General features: G+C 41.6%; 1 protein-coding gene across 8 annotated transcripts in view; it reads right to left on the bottom strand.

Annotated features, from left to right (window-relative positions):
• Positions 1–20,984, bottom strand: part of LOC140196701 (chondroitin sulfate N-acetylgalactosaminyltransferase 1-like) — a 197,328-nt gene that overhangs the window by 103,650 nt on the left and 72,694 nt on the right. For 2 of the 8 annotated variants that reach the window (XM_072256341.1, XM_072256343.1), the window contains exon 2: positions 2,429–2,608. The exons of 4 other annotated variants lie outside the window; for them this stretch is intronic. The gene's annotated coding sequence lies outside the window, so the exon portion shown is untranslated. Of the gene's footprint in view, positions 1–2,428; positions 2,609–6,171; positions 6,296–20,984 lie in introns of those variants that run through there. 2 more of the 8 variants (XM_072256342.1, XM_072256344.1) reach the window with 2 other exon arrangements.

The raw sequence follows: 20,984 nt of genomic DNA, 5'->3' as shown, positions 1-20,984 counted from the left end.
ATGTGCTAGGTTTTCTAAAATGGACTCCTTCTACCTTAAGCCATGAACTTATCAATCACCCCTCGTATAGTGGCATGCAAAAGTTTGGGCACCCCTGCTCAAAATATCTGTTACTGCGAATAGTTAAGTGAGTAGAAGATGAACTGGTCTCCAAAAGTCATAAAGTTAAAGATGAAACATTCTTTTCAACATTTTAAACAAGATTAGTGTATTATTTTTATTTTGTACAATTTTAGAGTGGAAAAAAATGGGAAGGAGCACCATGCAAAAGTTTGGGCACCCCAGAAGATTTGAGCTCTCAGATAACTTTTACCAAGGTGTCAGACCTTAATTAGCTTGTTAGGGCCATGGCTTGTTCACAATCATCATTAGGAAAGGCCAGGTGATACAAATTTCAAAGTTTCATTAATACCCTGACTCCTCAAACCTTGCCCCAACAATCAGCAGCCATGGGCTCCTCTAAGCAGTTGCCTAGCACTCTGAAAATCAAAATAAATGATGCCCACAAAGCAGGAGAAGGCTATAAGAAGATAGCAAAGCATTTTCAGGTAGCTGTTTCCTCAGTTCGTAATGTAATTAAGAAATGGCAGTTAACAGGAACGGTGGAGGTCAAGTTGAGGCCTGGAAGACCAGGAAAACTTTCCGAGAGAACTGCTCGTAGGATTGCTAGAAAGGCAAATCAAAACCCCCGTCTGACTGCAAAAGACCTTCAGGAAGATTTAGCAGACTCTGGAGTGGTGGTGCACTGTTCTACTGTGCAGCGACACCTGCACAAATATGACCTTCATGGAAGAGTCATCAGAGGAAAACCTTTCTTGCATCCTCACCACAAAATTCAGCGTCAGAAGTTTGCAAAGGAACATCTAAACAAGCCTGATGCATTTTCAAAACAAGTCCTGTGGACTGATCAAGTTAAAATAGAACTTTTTGGCCACAATCAGCAAAGGTATGTTTGGAGAAAAAAAGGTGCAGAATTTCATGAAAAGAACACCTCTCCAACTGTTAAGCATGAGGGTAAATCGATCATGCTTTGGGCTTGTGTTGCAGCCAGTGGCATGGGGAATATTTCACTGGTAAAGGGAAGAATGAATTCAATTAAATACCAGCAAATTCTGGAAGCAAACCATCTGTAAAAAAGCTAAAGATGAAACGAGGATGGCGTCTACAACAGGATAATGATCCTAAACACACCTCAAAATCCACAATGGACTACCTCAAGAGGCACAAGCTGAAGGGTTTGCCATGGCCCTCACATTCCCCTGACCTAAACATCATCAAGAATCTGTGGACAGACCTCAAAAGAGCAGTGCATGCAGGACGGCCCAAGAATCTCACAGAACTAGAAGACTTTTGCAAGGAAGAATGGGTGAAAATCCCCCAAACAAGAATTGAAAGGCTCTTAGCTGGCTACAGAAAGCATTTACAAGCTGTGATACTTGGCAAAGGGGGTGTTACTAAGTACTGCCATGCAGGGTGCCCAAACTTTTGCTTCCGGCCCTTTTCCTTTTTTGTTATTTTGAAACTGTAATAGATGGAAATAAAAAAGTGATCATGCTTAAACTATTAAAGAAATGTGTCATCTTTAACTTTATGCCTTTTGGAAATCAGGTCATCTTTTACTCGCTTAGCTATTCACAGTGACGGAAATTTCAACCGGGGTGCCCAAACTTTTGCATTCCACTGTATATATAACAAGAAAATAGTTTCATGTTGCAGTTTTGCAATCCCAGCTTTTATTTACTTAATTGTTGGTCATCCGTCACATCTGATGATAATGGGCAACCTGCGCGGGAGAGTTTTTAAATGGAAAAGCTAAGCTGTCGCAGTGCGGCTGTTCCACTGTCTCAAACTCAGAGGTCCGGGTCCAGTGGTAGGGTTAGTCATCACAAAGGGGGTCTTCCTTGGTTGCAGTGGATGTCCATAACTTCTGTGCCTCGTCGTAGCCTTTGTCCTCCATGGAGTGTTGCAGAACCACCTTCTAGCCGTTGGATCGCACTGTAGATCTCATCTACCCAGTCCGCTAGAGCAGCCTTTAATTAATTATTTGAATGTCAAATTTCCAGCTCTCGTACTGTGACCTTGACTTGTCTCTGGGTTGGATTAGCACCATAGTGGTGGAAGATTAAGATGAAAAAAAACTAATGGTCCTAGGATTAGGTGACATTGCCCTCATTGTGCAGTCTTTGGCTGCAGCACAGGATGCATCTATCAATAGAGATTACTGTAACTATTCTTTAAGATTTGACATGTTTTCTCTTTAGCCAAATAAATCACTCATTTTCAATCTAAAGGCATAGGATATTTTGCAAATCAACTTCAAAGTCGCAGTATAATTAAAAATATTTGCAATGACAGGTATTTTAAAACTTCTAAGGAGGTCAATGGTTTGGGAATTATAAAAACTTTTACTTTCATTTTGCCAACTGACCTGGTGATGTTGTCAACATTAAATGACCAGACACTGAAGCCAGAAGTAGCAGGTATCGAGAGCTGGTCAGCCCTTTCATAGCTGAGACACTGAGATCTTGTGTCAGAGGGGCTACCTTGCTTGCACATGCTTGAAGAACTCTCTGCTAATCCCGTCAACATGACATGTCAAAAGGTGGCACTATATTAAACAAATAATAAATTACCAAATTTTCGTGCTGATAGTAAACAGAAAAAATAATTAATACTAATACCTCCATCCATGGTAATGTAATATGAATCAAACTGTTCTTCCATGCGTAGCAGTAAAATTGTGATCATATGGTATAATGAGAAGCTAGGCTAAGAGTTAATGAATTGTGCAAATGATATGTAAGCTAAGCATGTAATTCAATAAGGATCTTTGCGTCTGTAATCATCAAAGACACTGCAAAATCATCAGGCCAACTCCTAAATACCTCCTCATTAAAGTGACATTTCTTTGTAGTAATGGTTAACACAAAGAAGAAGAAGAAGAAGAAGAAGAAGAAGAAGAAGAAGAAGAAGAAAGCCCTTAACTCTGAGTGGAGACATCGGGACACCATCATGACGGCATTCTTTAGCAGGCTTGAGTTGCTAGCTCACCCCAGCACGGATGGAAAGCGTGCAAGGGAGTCGGCTGGATTCGAACTCGCTCCAAAGTCCGGCGCTGATGCCACTACGCCACCAGCCGGCAATGATTAACACAAACTGCATGGAATATTTGGGAAGGCTCTGAAAAAATACAAGCCCAGCCAAAAGCTGCATTGTCATTAAATTGGTGGAGGAAGGGGATATGAGCAATTATTCATCAGATTGGACATTCACAGCAACAATGAGATGGGAACGGATACAAGTGAACTATGAAAGGGGGACGAAATGACTCATACAAAATGCTGACCTCAGTGAAGCTAAAAGATGCACCGGGGTTTTCAAAGCAGCAGCACTTTTGACCACAGAAATCAATGAATTATCTTCTTTCCCTTTGGAAATAGTTACATACACCTGGAATAGCATTGGATGTAATACAGTTAGCAGATATCCTTGGGCTTTCTCATAGTGTTGAAGTAGGTGCTAAGTTGGGATGTGATACCTTATGTGTGATGTTTAAAATCTGACACTTACAGAAAGTGCTATTTATAGGAAGTGTGATAGTTGACTGCCAGTGGACACATTTAATGCAATTTACTACCTTCTTGTTTTCATCAATGTTCAAATAAGCACAATAGCTAACACTCGAGAAATTGCTTCAAATTTTTAATCAAAAGGGTAGATTTTACACTATCTATATTCCAGATTAGTATTTATCATTCATGGTCTATTCCACAGCTGTTACATTTCTCATATGCACTTTTGCCGAGCAGAAATTAAATGTAGGATCTATATACCAGCCTCCTGTGCTCCCTTCCCTTAGTGTTACTTCCCTGCATGAACTCCAATTCTCTTACTATGACAAAGTATTACACAAACAACCAAGCATTCCTAGCATCAGTTATCCCCCTGCACTAAGAAATTAATGCTTCACTTTTGAATTTCATAGTAATTCCAATAGGTACATCATTCCTCCAAAGTATCGTTTCAGTAAATATTAGGGACTTTGGACACATCAGAGAATCAGTGAAGCAATTAATGAATTTTGCCATAATGCATGCCATGTTAAAAAAAAAGATTTTTAAAACAAATTGAAACGGTGTGTGATTGGTGCCCACTGTAGCCAGATGATAAAACTGGTCCAAGGTTCCAAAATCTTGAGCAAGTATTCTAGATTAAACAATCTGTGTGGTATTGAAGAAGTGCTAGGCTCTGTATTTTGGATGAGATTTTAAAGACTCTACTCAAACCTTTTGGGTGGACATAAAAGATTCCACCCTGTTCCAAAGAACAGTTGCACTCTCCATATTTATTCTGCATCAAAAATCACTAAAGCAGATCATTTGTCACTTGTCTTGTTAATGTTTGTAGGCGCTTGCTGTGCAGAAATTAGTGGTCTACAGTGTAAAAGTTTCTATATAGTATTGGGACATCCCAAACCATTCTACACTCAATGTTCTTAAACATACAAGGATAAAATAGCAGAAGAATGCCATTCAGATTGTGCCCTCCATTCAAAAAGATCACAAACTTTTACTTCAGTATTACTTCCCTGTACAAACTCCCACTTCATTTACCAGCTAAGAGTCATTTGATCTCAGTCTTCAACGTTGTTAATAACCGTGTCTCCACAGCTTTCATGGCACAGAATTCTAAGAATCACTACCCTCAGGGGACTTTTTTTCCTCACCTGAGTATTGCAATGACTGACATATTGTGACATCATCACCTCTGGTTCTCTCGATAACCAGGTAGGGTAAAAAGAGACTTCACAAACAAAATTTCTCTTTCATATATCCATGCAATTTCTGCCGGATTCTGTTATTGTTTTCCCAGCATCCTTTGCTTAACAACAATATCCATTATTTTTTCAGCTGCTTATGCAAGGCTGAATGACCTGTAAGTTCTATGAACTCCCTCCCTCTTTTCATTATAAGTAGGATTGAATTTGCAAGGTAGATCTTCAAAGCATTATCTGTTCTTTAATACAAAATGTAAAATCTGACACAGCAAGATGGATTACTTGTTTAAATCCCATTATCAGAAATGTTAGAAATTCTCCTGTGTATTCTACCGATGAAGTTCTGCCAGGAATTTCGTTCACAAGGTTCCTGGTCAAGCATTTTATTTACAAGATTATCTCTAATTATTGCCAATTAGAAAATATTAATACAATTATAAAAGTACAAATCATGCTTCTTTACAATACACAAAATAAATATCTCAGCAAAATTTTAAATGGTAAATTATGCTGCTCCTGGAGTAGTTAGAAAAATAAAATTTCTGTAAAGTGCAAGTTCCTAATGCTAAAAATGTTGACTTCAAAATTAAAATGCATTCCAACTGGAAGATTGAAGTAATAACATATAGTACCAATTATAATAATAGACTACTTCATACGAAATTTGAAGCAGTGAGTGAGAGAAAAAGAGGGGGAGGGAGAAGGAGAGATTGTTGCAAGGCAGAAACTACTTGGAAAGTATACAACTCATCAGGAGTGAATTTTATGTGAGCCAATAAAAAGAAGGAAGGTGCAAGCTGAGTGGCCATTGTTAATGTGGGCCAGTGTTAGAGTGGGAGGCTTTGGCTCAACAGGCTTGAGCAAGCGAAAGTTCTAAGCAGATTTCTAGTAAGCTTCCCTCCCTCCTTCCTTCTTTGTCCATTAGCACATAGATAGTACACTGACAATAGGTCCAGAGTTAGTGGCATGTTCTTTGTTTGACCTCTGTGAGACCTCCAGTCTCCTTGATAACTACATCTGCATGAAGAGCATCAAGCTGTAGCTCCTCAGAGACTGTGTTAAGGAACTGCAACTGCAGCTAGATGACCTCCAGCTCATACAGGAGAATGAGAAGGTGATAGATAGGAGCCACCTGGCTGACTGGGAAGACAAACAGACAGCCAGTGCAGAGTACCACCGTGGCCATTACACTCAATATTAAGTATAAAGCTTGGATACTGCTGGAGGTGGGGGAACAACCTACTAGGGAGAAGCTATAGCAACCAGACCTCTGGCACTTAATCTGATTCTGTGGCTCAGAAGGGAAAAAGGGAGAAGGGTGCAGTAATGATAGGGGATTCCATAGTCAAATGAGTAAACAGGAGACGTGAAAATGAAATCCAGATGGTATTTACCTCCCAAGTAGTAGGGTCAGGGTCATCTCGGATCAGATCCACAGCATTCTAAAGGAGGAGGGTGAGCAGCCAGAAGTCATGGTAAATATTTGCACCAACAATATAGGTAGAAAAGGAGGAGGCCCTGAAGAGAGAATATAGGGAGTTAGATAGAAAGCTGAAAATCAGAACATCCAGGGTAGTAATCTCTGGATTGCTGTTGTGTCAGGCGCCAGTGAGGTTATGGAGAGGATGCTTTCCAGACGAATGCGTGGCTGAGGAAATAGTGCAGTGATGTAGTCCATCTGGCCTAGATGACTTATCCACCTTAAAACCTTTGAGTTTGCCTAGCACTTTTTCCTTTGTAATAGCAATGGCACTCACTCCTGCTCCCTGACACTCATAGACCTCTGGCACACTGCTGGTGTTTTCCACAGGGAAGACAGATGCAAAGTACCCATTAAGTTCATCTGCCATTTCTTTGTCCCCCATTACTACCTCACCAGCATCATTTTCCAGTGGTCCAATATCAATTCTCACCTTCCTTTTACTCTTTATATAACTGGAAAAACTTTTAGTATCCTGCTTTATATTATTGGCTAGTTTGCCCTCATACTTCATCTTTTCTCTTCTTATCACCTTTTTAATTGCCTTTTGTTGGATTTTAAAAGCTTTCCAATCGTCCAACTTCCCACTCACTTATGGACCCTTTCCTAGGCTTAACATCCTCTGTCAGCCACAGTTGTCTACCCCTGCCATTTGAGAACAGCTTGTACTGTGGGACATATCTATCCTGCGCCTTATGAACTATTCCATCTCTGCCTTGCCGTCCTCCCTGCCAGTATCCTCCTCCTATCCACCTGGGCAAGCTCCTCTCGCATGCCTCTGTAATACCCTTTATTCCACTGTAATACAGGTACAAGTGAGTTGTGCTTCTCCCTCTCAAATTGCAGTACGAATTCAATCATATTATGATCACTGCCTCCTAAGGGTTCCTTTATGTTAAGCTCCCTATTGATTGGGATCTCTTCTGGGGAAGGCATGAACTGTACAAATAGAACAGGTTACACCTGAGCTCAAGGAAGACCGATATTCTTGTGAGCAGGTTTACCAGAGCTGTTGGGGAGGGTATAAACTTATTTGGCAGGGGATGGAAACTGGAGTGATAGGGCTGAGGATGGGGCAGTTGGTATACAAGTACATGCAGTGTGCAGTGAGAATGTGAGGAAGAACAGGGAGGTAATAGGGCAAAATTGCAGTCAATGGCATGAATTAAAGACTAACATGGGGACAAAATCAAAAAAAGTGATGAATACAGGACTGAAGGTGTTATATTTGAATGAATCCAGTAAAAAGAATACATCAGTTGACCTTGTAGCATGATTAGAGATTGTACCTGCCATCGCTGAGTTATGGCTGAAAGAAGATTATAGTTGAGAGTTTAACATCCAAGGATACACATTGTATCAAAAGGACAGGCAGGTAGGTAGAGAAGGTGGGGTGGCTTTGTTAGTAAAAAATTAAATCAGATCCTGAGAGTTGACATGGTATCAGACGATGTAGATTCCCTGTGGGTAGAATTAAGAAACTGAAAGGGTAAAAAGACCCTGATGGGGGCCAGCTGGTGGTGCAACAACATCAGCACCGGCCCCGGGAGTGGAGCTTTCCAGGTTTGAAACCAGTTGGGTCCGCTCCCAAGTACGCTTTCCATCCGTGCTGGGTTCAGTGTCGAGATCACAACTTGACCTTGTAAAAAAAAGGGAAAATGCTGCGAAAATGTCTGTGTGGGGAGTGGTGCGTCAGTCAGTCAGTCAGTCACACTCTCACTCTCTCTCTCTCTCTCTCTCTCTCTCATTCCGCACCTTGTAAAAAAGCCATGAAAAAGACATAATCACGGACGCACGCACACGCACAGACTCGCACGCACGCAGGCACATGCCAGAAAAAAAAAGACCTTGATAGAAGTTATATACAGGCCTTCAAACAGCAACCAGGAGGTGAGATATAAATTCAAATGGGAAACAGAAAATGCATGTAAAAAGGGTAATGTTATGATAGTCATGGGGGATTTCAATATGCAGGTAGTTTGGGAAAATCAGGTTGACGCTGGATCCCAAGAGACGGAATTGGCTGCCTACAAGATGGCTTTTTAGAGCAGTTTATGGTTGATCCCTCTAGAGGAAAGGCAATTCTGGATTGGGTATTATGTAATGAACCAGATTTGTTTAGGGAGCTTAAGGTAAAGGGATCATCAGGAAGCAGTGATCATAATATGAGTGGTAGAAGCTAAAGTCAGATGTGTCAGTACTACAGTAGAGTAGAGGGAATTACAGAAGCACAAGAGAGCAGCTGGCCAAAGTTGATTGGGACGGGATACTAGCAGGGATGACAGTAGAACAGCAATGGCTGGAGGTTCTGGGTGAAATTCAGAAGATGCAGGATAGATACATCTCAAAGATGAAGAAGTATTCTTAAGGGAGGATGAAGCAATTGTGGCTGACAAGGGAAGTCAAAGACAGCAAAAATAAAGGTGCATATAATATAGTTAAAAACTAGTGGGAAGTTAGAAGATTGGGAATTTTTTAAAAATCAACAGGCAAGTAAAAAAGCCATAAAGAGAGAAAAGATTAAATGTAACAGTAGGCTAGCCAATAATGTAAAAGAGGATATAAAAAGTTTTTTCAGGTATACAAAGAATAAAACAGAGGTGAGAGTGCCTATTAGACCACTGGAAAATGATGCTAGAGGGGTAATAATGGGGGACAAAGAAATAGCGGACCATCTTAATAAGTCATAGAATCATAGAGAAGCACAGCACAGAAACAGGTCCTTTGGCCCATCTAATCCATCCTGAAAACTATTTAAACTGCCTACTCCTAATGACCTGTACCGGGACCAGAGCCCTCCATATCCCTACTATCCATGTACCTATCCAAACTTCTCTTAAATGTTGAAATCGAGCTTCTATCGACCACTTTTGATGGCAGCTCATTCCACACTCTTACAAGCCTCAGAGTGAAGAAGTTTCCCCCATGTTCCTCCTTAAACTTCTCACCTTTCACCCTTAAGCCATGACCTCTGGTTGTAGTCTCAACCAACCTCAGTGGAAAAAGCATGCTTGCATTTACCCTATTTATACTCTTTATAATTTTGTAAACCTCTATCAAATCTCCTCTCAATCTTCTACATTCTAAAGAATACAGTACTATCCTATCCAAACTTACCTTTAAACTCAGGTCCACCAGACCCGGCAACATGCCTATAAATTTTCTCTGAACTCTTTTAACCTTGTTCTACATCTTTCCTGTAGGTAGGTGACCAAAACTGCACACAGCACTCCAAATTAGGCCTCACGAATGTCTTACACAACTTCAATATAACATCCCATCTCCTGTACTCAATACTTTGATTTATGAAGGTCAATTTGCCAAAAGCTTTCTTTATGACCCTACCTACCTGTTATGCCACTTTATACAAATTAGACACCTGTATTCCCAGATTCCTTTGTTCTACCCCACTCCTCAGTGCCCTACTTTTCACTATGTAAGACCTACCCTGGTTGGTCCTACCAAAGTGCAAAGCCTCACATTTTTCAGCATTATATTCCATCTGCCATTTTTTCAGCTGGTCTAGATCCCTCTACAAGCCATGATAGCTTTCCTCACTGTCCAGTAAACCCCCAATCTTGGTGTCATCTGCAAAGCTGCTGATCCAGTTAATCATATTATCATCCAGGTCATTGATATAGATGACAGGCAACAAAGGACACAGCACCAATTCCTGTGACACACCACCAGTCATAGGTCTCCAGTCAGAGAAGCAATCCTCAATGACCACTCTCTGGTTTCTCTCACAGAGCCAATGTCTAATCCAATTTACTACCCCATCCTGAATGCAGAGCAACTGAACCTTCCTGACCAGCTTCCCATGTGAGACCTTGTCCATGTAGATTACATCCACTGCCTTACCTTCATCCACTATCCTGGTAACTTCCTTGATAAACTCTACGAGATTAGTTAGACATGACCTACCAAACACAAAGCCATGTTGACTATCCTAAACCAGTCCATGTCTGTTCAAATACTTATATATAATATCCTGTCCATTAAACACACCCCAATAACTTTCCCACAACTGATGTCAGACTCACTGGCCTATAATTTTCTGGTTTTTGTTTAGAGCCTTTTTTAAACAGCAGAACAACATTGGCTATCCTCCAATCCTCTGGTATCTCTCCTTTTATTAAGGATGTTTTAAATATCTCTGCTACAGCCCCAGCAATTTCTGTATTTGCTTCCCATAGGGTCCGAGGGAAGTATTTTCTGTTAGTTTTCACTGAGAAAGACACTAGCAGTATATCAGAAATTCAAGAGTGTCAGGGTGCAGAAGTTAGTGTAGTTGCTATTAATAAGGACAAGATGCTGAGGAAACTGAAAAGTCTGAAGGTAGATGAGTCACCTGGACCAGACAGTATACAGCTCAGGGTTCTGAAGGTGGTAGCTAAAGAGATTGTGGAGAGATTGGTAATAATCTTTCAAGGATTACTACATTCTGGAATGGTTCTGGAGGACAGGAAAATTGCAAATATCACACCACTCTTCAATATGGGAGGGAGGCAGAATAAAGAACATTATAGGCCAGTTAGCCTGACCTCAGTGGTTGCGAAGGCACTGGAGGATGAGGTTCAGGATGAGGTTTCGAGGTACTTGGAGGCACATGATAAAATAGGCCAAAGTCAGCGTGGCTTCCTAAGGGAGAAATCTTGCCCGTCAAATCTGTTGGAAATCTTTGAGGAAATGCCAGGCAGGATTGACAAAGGAGAGTCAGTGGACATTGTTTACTTGGATTTCCAGAAATTCTTTGACAAAGTGCTGCACATGAGACTGCTTAATTCCCCATAGTATTACAGGAAAGATTCTAGCATTGATAGAAGATTGGCTGACTGACAGGAGGGAAAGATTTGGAATCAAGGGGGCATTTTCTGGTTGGCTGCCAATGATTACTGCTGTTCCACAGGGGTCAGTGTTGGGACCATGACTGTTCAAAATATAAGAGAATGACTTGGACAATGGAATTGACGGCTTTGCAGCCAGATTTGTAGATGATATGAACATAGAAGAAAGGGCTGGTAGTCTACAGAAGGACTTAGACAGATTGGAAGAACGGAAACACAAGTGGCAGATGGAATATACTGTAGGGAAATGTATGGTCATGTACTTTGGTAGAATGAATAAAACTGTAGACTATTTTCTAAGTAGGGAGAAAATTCAAAAATCAGAGGTACAAAGGAACTTGAGAGTCCTTGCACGATTTCCTAAAGATTAACTTGCATGGTACTTCCAAGACGACCACAAACTTGTTGTTGGGTTTGGAGGTTTGTGTTCTTCAGTGACTCAGAGAGCAATATTGGCTGGAGTCAGACTTTATGCTTTGGCTCTTGGTAGGGTCACCCATGCCAAATAGGTCAAAGGGTAGAGGCCATACTAAGAGTGGTCCACAGGTCCTGCTAGTTCAGTGGTTCAGTTCAGGGCTCACAACTCTGACTAGTAAAACAAAATTGTTACAGAAACAGTAATGACAAATCTTTCTCCTGATTCTCCAGTCAGGACTTGCATGACTGACAGTAGTGAAAGTCATGAGGAAGTTTTTGACATGATGAAGGAAGCCCTGAACACCGCCAGAGTTGGAGGACCTTCATTGCTGCCCCAAAGGTCAGTGGCATAATGGGCAGTAAGTGAGTCGGTGGTAAGGAAGGCAAATTCAATATTAACATTCATTTCAAGAGGGTTCAAATACAAGAGCAAGGATGTTATTGGTCAGATCACGTTGGAGTACTGTGACCAGTTTTGGTCCACTTATCCAAGAAAAGATATGCTGGCATTGGAGAAGGTCCATGAGAATGATTCTGGGAAAGAAAGGGTTAATGTATGAGGAGTATTTGATGACCCTGGCCCTGTACTGGCTGGAGTTCACAAGAATGAGAGGGAGATCTCATTAAAACCTAGCAAATATTGAAAGGCCTGGATAGAGTGGAAGTGGAGTGGATGTTTCTCATAGCAGGTGAGACTAGGACCAGAGAGCACAGCCTCAGCATAGAGGGACACACATTTGGAACAGAGGTTTCAAAGGAATTTCTTTAGCCAGAGGGTAGTGAAGCTGTGGAGTGCATTGCCATAGACAGCTGCAGTGGTCAAGTAATTGAGTATATTTAAAGAGGTGATTAATAGGTTCTTGATTAGTCAGGGTGTCAAATGTTACAGGGAGAAGGCAGGAAAATAAAATTGAGAGGGATAATAAATTAGCCATGAGAGAATAGCAGAACAAACTCAATGGGCTGAATGGCCCAATTCTGCACTTACGTCTTCTGGTCTTGTACAGCTACCACTATAGCCTCTAGAGACTGAATGCATTTAGGCTGCCAGTATGTAACCATATAGGGAAAGCAGCCTTAAATGGGAAGGGAGAGTTTTGAAAATAAAGTATGATGACGTGCTAACCCTGTACACTAGAACTCCAATATACTGTTCAACAGGTGGGTACAATTCACATGTACAGGATATGGGAGTCACTTCCAGCTTAGTCACAAGAGGTTGTTTCCAAAATTATGAACCTCTAAACAGAAGATCACATTGATGTCATTGTGCATGTGACAGCCAGAGGAAATGTTGCTGGGGGGGGTCAACAGGAAAATAGAAAGTTTCATAGAGGCTCCATGGTACACTGTTGAAGCCCAGACACAGAAGGAACTTGGTTTGATTAAGAGCATAAGATTACTGCGCCTACTTGGCTGAAGGTAAGTGCGTGGTGCAGAGAAATTATTAACCAAGTAAACAGGAAGGACCGCTATTGTGAGTGTGCACTAAAAGTTGCACAGGGCAAGGCTAACGGAGTTCTAGATTTCCTGAAGAACTCTGTCAAAAAAAAAACAAAGCATAGATGCCAGAATTTGCAACAAAGCAAGTCTCCTTTCTGAGCCTTAGATTATATGTGCCAGTGAACACTTTAAACCATTACTTGAATAAAGTCCAAGGTAAATGAAACAAAATCTCATATTTTAACCTCCAGAACCACCTGAAAAATTTAAAAGGTCTATAAACATTTTATAAGCAAGCTAAATCTCAAAAGTCTAAACTTAATAAAAATCTATTTTGTAAAATTTCAACAGTCAAAATGTATATGGTTTATAGATTTATAACAAGTGAATTAATAAAAGGATTAATTTATTTTTTTACCACATTAACTTTGATTTAAAAACTGATATAGGTTCCATATTACACCTTCCTCTGAACTTTCCCTATATCAGGAGAGGGCAGAGTAAATTGTCCACCTGATATTTTTCAGGGACAACTAGTACTATATCACCAGAATAGACAAAGTTAAGCTGAGGTGGCACAGTCACAACGCAACAGCTTCAAACTCTAGTGTAGACCTTGTTAGTCTATGCATAAATACAAAAAACAAGATTATCAGTGTTCATAACTTCAGAGACTGGAGGCATTAGTAGCTCACCAGTAACAAAGGTTTTCTGGGATAGACAATTAAAAACCTATGGTGACAAAAATCCAGTAGGAGCTTGTGTTTTAAAAAGCTATGCTGGTTTTCACAAACAAGACATTTTCAGCAAGAAACTGAGTCAAGATAATTTGCTGTGAAGGGATTGGGATTGAATCCCGACAGGAAAGCAAAAAGGGTCATGTGGCTTTGACTCAAACACAAAAGTAAAGAGAGTGTTTTATTGTGCAATGAGGCACAAGCACATTTCATCTGATTAAATCTTTCCTCCTTCTAGAGAGGATAACTTCTCCAGCCACATCATCCAACATCAACAGCCACATTATCCTCCAGCAACATCTGTTGTTTATTCGTGAATGTACAAATATTTTGATTAAATATATGTTTAAAGGGAATTTTATTTCTCTTACAATTTTGAATAAATATTTGGCCAACTCTGGCAGAATTTTCCATTGCACAGGTTTACGTTGAGAAGCTAGTTACAAAGCATAGATGGCTCCTCATGTCTGTGCATGAGGCTTCTTACAGAGGTTGCTGAATTTCTGGAATGGAGAGTCACCATCGTCTGCAAGGGTTGTGGAAGCTTGATCAATGGTAATACTTAAAGAGAAGTTGGATACATTTTTGCTAAAATCAGCAGAGGTCTTTGTAACTTTGAACTCCAGAGGTGAAGTACAAGAAGACTAGAAGTTGGCTAATGTTATGCTTTTATTTAAGTAGAGCAGTGAGCTTTGCATCTCAGCAGTGGAGAAAAATTATAGGAATAGATCCTAAACGACAGGTTTTATTTGCACATGTAAAGTGTTTGTGTGTAGGAAATCAAACCTCATAAATCTGAGTTTTTATTGAGCTTGTTAGATGTCATCTACATGGACTTTAACAAGACCTTCGACAATGTCCAGCATGGTAGATTAGCTGAGAAGGACTGGCAAATTGGATATAAACTTAGCTTGGTGGTAGGAGGCAGAGGGTGATGGTGGTGAGTTGTTTCCCTGATTAGAGGTCTCTGGTCATCGGTGCAATGCAGAAATCCGTGCTGGATCCTCTTTTTTGTCATATAGATCAACCACTGGATGAGAACACAGGTATCTGATTTGTCAGTTTGAAAATGACAGCAAAGTTAAGTGATATAGTGGATAATGGAGAAGATTGTCTGAGGTTTCAAACAGGATATTGATCAACTGGGAAAGTAGGCTAGAGAGAGGAAGATGGAACGACAGGTACCTGGGGAGTATAATTAAGCAGCAAGACCTTGGTTAAAAGTATCCAGTTCTCCAAAAATCGTAACACGGATAGATAGGTGGTAAAGTTTCATAACATGCTTGGCTTCATTGGCTACAGCACTGAGCACAAGAGATGGGACATCATGTTACAGCTGTGGAAATGTTGGTGGTGCTCAACTTGACATACTGTGCCCAGTTCTGGTCACCACATTACAGGAAAGATATCTTGAAGCTAGAAAGGGCACACAAGAGGGAGGAGAAGATGACGGTGCGATGCAGTGCACGCCGTCATTCTGAATGATATCGATATGTGTAACTAGGGGTGCCGTGCACAATCCGGATTTGATGGAGACAGCTGTGAGAAGCATAGAGGAACATCTGGACTAACTTCTGAAATGCCTGCTTCACTGCCGTTGCTTCTGTGCGATCGAGAATCTCCGGAGGGGAAGGCCCCAAATCCTCGGCTTTGCCTATTGCCTGTTGCCGGGGCCAGGGTTGAAGCGCTCGGCAGAGATGGTGCTTGGTGCTCGGTGTCGGGAGGTGGTCGGAGGCTCGGAGTTTTTTTGGATGGACTCGGAGTCGGACTGTGGTCGGATGTTTCCAGGATGCTGTATCGGCAAGTTGGCGGTGCTGGAGGTTTACCGTCTGCGTGAGATGATGGGACTTTCGAGAGACTTTGAGACTTTTCCTGTGCCCATGGTCTGTTCTTATCAAATTACGGTATTGTTTTGCACCGTTGTAACTATATGTTATAATTATGTGGTTTTGTTAGTTTTTAAGTCGGTTTGTCATGTGTTTTCGTGATATCATTCTGGAAAAAAGCATTTTATTATTTCTTAATACATGCATGACAATAAAAGGGGACTGTGTGTCCTCATAATCATAATCACATAAAAGATTCACAAGGGTGTGCCTGGATTGCAGGGCTTGAGTTAAAACGAGGGATTGGACAGCCTGGGTCTGTGCTCACTTGGTGCAATGAAGGCTGAGATGTGGCATAACACAAGTAAATAAAAGCTAAGGTAAAGAGGCAGGGTCTGTTTCCCATGGTTGGGACACCTAACACTAGAGGCATGGTTTCAAGGTGCGAGGAAGGAGGTTTAAAAAGGATTAAAGTTGTAAATCTTTCCAAAGAGGTGGCGGTGAAGGTAGGAACAGTAACAATATCTAAGAGACATCTCAACAGGTACTTGAATGAGCAGGGCATAGCAGGATAGGAAATTAATGCAAGCAAGCGGGACTAATATAGATTGACATGATGATCAGCAAAGGCAGGGTGGCCTGAAGAGCAACACACATCAAAGTTGCTGGTGAACGCAGCAGGCCAGGCAGCACCTCTAGGAAGAGGTACAGCTGACGTTTCAGGCCGAGACCCTTCGTCAGGACTCGGCCTGAAACGTCGACTGTACCTCTTCCTAGAGATGCTGCCTGGCCTGCTGCGTTCACCAGCAACTTTGATGTGTGTTGCTTGAATTTCCAGCATCTGCAGAATTCCTGTTGTTTGTGTGGCCTGAAGAGTCTGTTTTTATGCGGTACAGCTCGACCAAAAGATGGAGTGCTGCGGAGAACTGGCACAGAAACAGAGATGAGGCATAGGGCACAACAGCCAGGATGATAGTGAATTGCAGGCAGTGGCCTGTTCCCCTCTGCTAGTTCCTTATCAGCTTCAAGTTTATTGTTATAGGCACAGTGTTTAAATGCCATGAAAACTAGCTTGTAGCAGCAGCACTGAACATTACAAACATGACAAACTTAGAGTTAACAAACTTCACATAAATTATCTAAATTCAGTGGCCACTTTATTAGTCACATCTGCACACCAGCTCATTAATGCAAACATTTAATCAGCCAATCATGAGGAGCAACTCAATGAATAAAACATGCAGATATGGTCAAGAGGTTCAGTTGTTGTTCAGACCAAACATCAAAATGGGAAAGGAATGTAATCTAAGTGACTTTGACCACGGAATGATTGTTGGTACCAGATGGCATGGTTTGATTATCTCAGAAAGTGCTGATCTCCTGCAATTTATTATTTATTTTTAAACATACAATGGGCTCTAGCATTTACAGAAAAGGGTATGAAAAATAAAAAGTCATCCATTTCTGTGGCCAAAAATGCCTTGCTAGTGAGAGAGGTCAGAGGAGAATGGCCAGACTAATTCAAGTTGACAGGTAAGTGACCGTAACTCAAACAGCCACCTGTTACAACAGTGATGTGCAGAAGAGCACCACCTCTGAATGCACAACACGCTGGACCCTAAACTGGATGGGCTACAGTAGCAGAAGACCACACCCGGCTTCCACTCATGTACCTAATAACGTGGCCACTGAGCGTATAACTTAGATGGGAATATAAACATAATGCTTACACGCAACTTGAGAAAAATATATAGTCTGGAAGCAGTGTTAGGGGTTTTTGTGTTGGTTCAAAACCTGCAATGCAATGGGGAAGAAGTTGCTTTTGAACCTTGAGATGTAGGTCTTCAGGCTCTGATATCTCCTGCCTGACGGCACAAATGGTGGGATCTCCCAATGATGTATGCACCTTAATAAGGCATTGCCTCTTATGAGTGTCCTTAATGGTGAAGGAAGCTGTGCTCAAGATGGAATTGGCCAAGTCCATTACTCTCTGTAGCCTCTTGTGTTCCTATCATTATATTCTTACGTACAGCTCAAGAATGATAATTAAATGTGCTCAGTAAAACTAGTCCACCTCATGGCCAAAAGTGTATAATCAGAAGGAAGCTTTTTAGTTACTGCTTTGGTATGGCGTTTGACCCCAAAGGCATATTGGGGATTCCAGGGTATCCAGTGTAGACATGCCAGTTCCCCATTCCCAACCAATCCTTCTGATACAATTTAGAAGTGGGGGAGGGGGGGATAAAGTAAATTGCTGGCTACTAATCAAAGAGGCAAAATTCCTGCACAAATATTTAAAATGTTGAAATCTGGCAGAAAACCAAGAACACAGCAGAAAAATAACAGGAAAACCAAAAATGCTGGAATCCAGACACAAAATGCTGGAAATGCACAGTGGCCAGTTCCAATGAAGGACTTCATTGGAAATATGACTTACATTTTCCTCCTTCATTGGTTCAGAGACCTGTTATTAATACTTACAGAGAAATGACTATTAGCAGAAACAGTCACAACCAAAGTGAACCGTTTGTGAACAATGAAGCCAGTCTGATCACACGCAGAGTAGGTTCAGTGTGAACAGCTGACTGGAAGACATGTAGAAGCTTCATCGCACAAGTGTTAAGACAGTTAAAGCTGGCTGTAAGTGGACTGGTTAATCTCTACAACTGTTCCCATTAGCAGAAATGCTTGCACTACATAGAAACTGTATAACAGATTCAGATAATCATATCTTCTTGCTGGCAGAGTCATAATATTTGCAATGGACACAATATAGTTGAGCTACATTATTTAACCTAGACTACATTTTGATTATTTGCAACTGGGGTCATAAAGTACAGATAAAAATAAAATCACAGTGGAGTACAACAAGCAGATAGATTGTTCCTTAGATATAGTAGGCTTACCCATCCAGACCACAAAAAGGTAAATTTATACTGAAACACACTCCTCTACCCCACTCTTTTAGTGAATGGAATTTGAGAAGAGTCAGCCTTACAGTGTGTTGGAAAAGGCACGTTGTATAAATTCATCCAGTGTGAGTGACTCTGATTTGACAGCATTGGGTGAAGAATAAATACTTCTCCAAAAACCACCTTGAGAGTGCAACATCCCTTGGGTCTTTCCTTCCACTCTGATGTTTGGACGGAGCCTCCATTTTTTAAACTTTTGTGGTCTCGGGACATCCAAAAAACACAAAAGTTGAACAATGCAGATGAATGAAGTATGACTCTGAAGTTTGCTGCTTCCCTTCAAAGTTCACCCTCAGGCATGGAGTGAGTGAGTGAGTGAGTGTATGAGTTAGAGAAACAGCACTGTAGCAAGTCCTTCTGGCCAACTACACCCATGTGACCCACTAACCTAGTAACCTACACACATAAAAGTTGCTGGTGAACGCAGCAGGCCAGGCAGCATCTCTAGGAAGAGGTACAGTCGACGTTTCGGGCCGAGACCCTTCATCAGGACTAACTGAAAGAAAAGCTAGTAAGAGATTTGAAAGTGGGAGGGGGAGGTTTCATGCTGGAATTTCAAGCAACACACATAAAAGTTGCTGGTGAACGCAGCAGCCCAGGCAGCATCTCTAGGAAGAGGTACAGTCAACGTTTCAGGCTGAGACCCTTCATCCAGCATCTGCCGATTTCCTCGTGTTTGTGTAACCTAGCAACCTATACATCTTTGGAGTGAGGGGCACGTGGGAGGAAACCGGAGCATCCCGGAAACCCATGTGGTTATGGGAAGAAATACAAACTCCTTACAGACATTGGAAGAATCTAACCTGTATCACTGGTGCTGTAATGGCATTACAGTCACCACCATGCTACCATGCTGCCCAAATCTGTTGTTTTAGGGCAAGACATTAAAAAAAAAGTTAATAGGACAAAAGAGGAATAGTGAGGCAACAATCATGGACTGTTCAGAAATCTGATGGGAGAGGGGACGAAGCTATTCTGAAAAGTGTGGGTCTTTAAGTTCAAGTGTATTGTTCAAAGTTCAAGGTACATGTTATTATCAAAGTACATATTTCAATAGCAGATATATACACCGCCAAATGAAACAGCATTCCTCCAGACCAAGGTGCACAGCACAGCACCTATAACTGACATAACAGCACAAAGGTAATAGCACCACAAACAAACTAACAAATATTAAGGTGCATTTATGACACAAGTCAAAACTCAACCAATATACGTTACTGGCATTTCTTACATGATGAGAACTGGGAGGTGGAGACAGTTCAGTAGTCTCACAGTCTGCAGAAAACTGTTTCACATCCCAACAGTCATAGGAAAGTACAGCACAGAAACAGGCCATTCAGCCCATCTAGACTGTGCCAAACCATTTAAACTGCTATTCACCTTGTCCTTGTCCTAATGCTACAGAACCTCCTGCCTGATGGTAGGTGGGAGGGTTGGGGGTGAAGAGATTGTGGACAGATGGGAGGGATCATTGACAATGCTAAGAGCCCTGCATATGCACTGCTCCTGATAATATCCGAAAGGGTGGAACAGAGATCCAGATGATCCTCTCAGTAGTCCTCGCGGTCAGATGCATTGCAAGTCCCATACCAGACGGCGATGTAGCTGGTTGGACACTGTCAATGGTGCTGCTGTAAAAACTGGTTAGAATTGGGGGGGATGGGGGTAGTGTCACTCCTGTCAATCTCTTCAGGAAGTGGAGATGCTGCTCTGCTTTCTTGACCAAAGAGGTGGTGTTGAGGGGCCAGGTGAGATCATCCATTATGTGCACTTCCAGAAACTCTGTGCTCCTAACACTCTCCACGGAGGAGCCATTTACGTGCAGTGAGGAGTGGCCAGCCCACACTTTCCTAAAGTCCACAATCATCTCTATGGTCTTGACCAGCTTGAGATGCAAGTTGTTGTGTTTGCACCATCTACAGTCCCTCTACCTCCTCTCTGTATGCCAGCTCGGCATCAGTGTTGATGAGCTCAACCACTGTTGTTGTATAGATCTATTTCTTTTAGAGCAATGACCCCACCCCCCAGCAATAAATATTGATCTGTTGTCAGCGTATGTGCATTGATCTCTCTCTCTCGCTGCAAAGTGAATACACCAGTTAAAGCCATCTCCCGCATGTGTGCTTTTATTTCATTGATATGTAGTTGTGCACAGACACAACAAATTGGCGACAACTACGAACCTGAATGTCAGAAAATATCATGAACGGCACTGACAGATATGAGACAAGACAACAAGAGTTAAACAGCACGAGAAAGCCATCACGGACCTAACAAAGGAAAGCGTTTGTAACAGTGAAAGGCATGCTAAATTTAAAGTGAAAATAAGGTGGCGGTGGCTTCAGTGGGGAAAGTTGATGAACTTGATGGTGCAAATGAAGGCTGGGATTCGTATATTGAGACGGTCGAACTGTATTATATTGCGAACAATGTGGAGGAGCAAAAGAAAACCCTATCACTTCTTAGCTTAATGGGCCCAAGA

This window comes from Mobula birostris, chromosome 4 (assembly GCF_030028105.1).
Source record: "Mobula birostris isolate sMobBir1 chromosome 4, sMobBir1.hap1, whole genome shotgun sequence".
Classification (NCBI taxonomy): domain Eukaryota; kingdom Metazoa; phylum Chordata; class Chondrichthyes; order Myliobatiformes; family Myliobatidae; genus Mobula; species Mobula birostris.
This window is presented reverse-complemented; position numbering and strand designations above follow the sequence as displayed.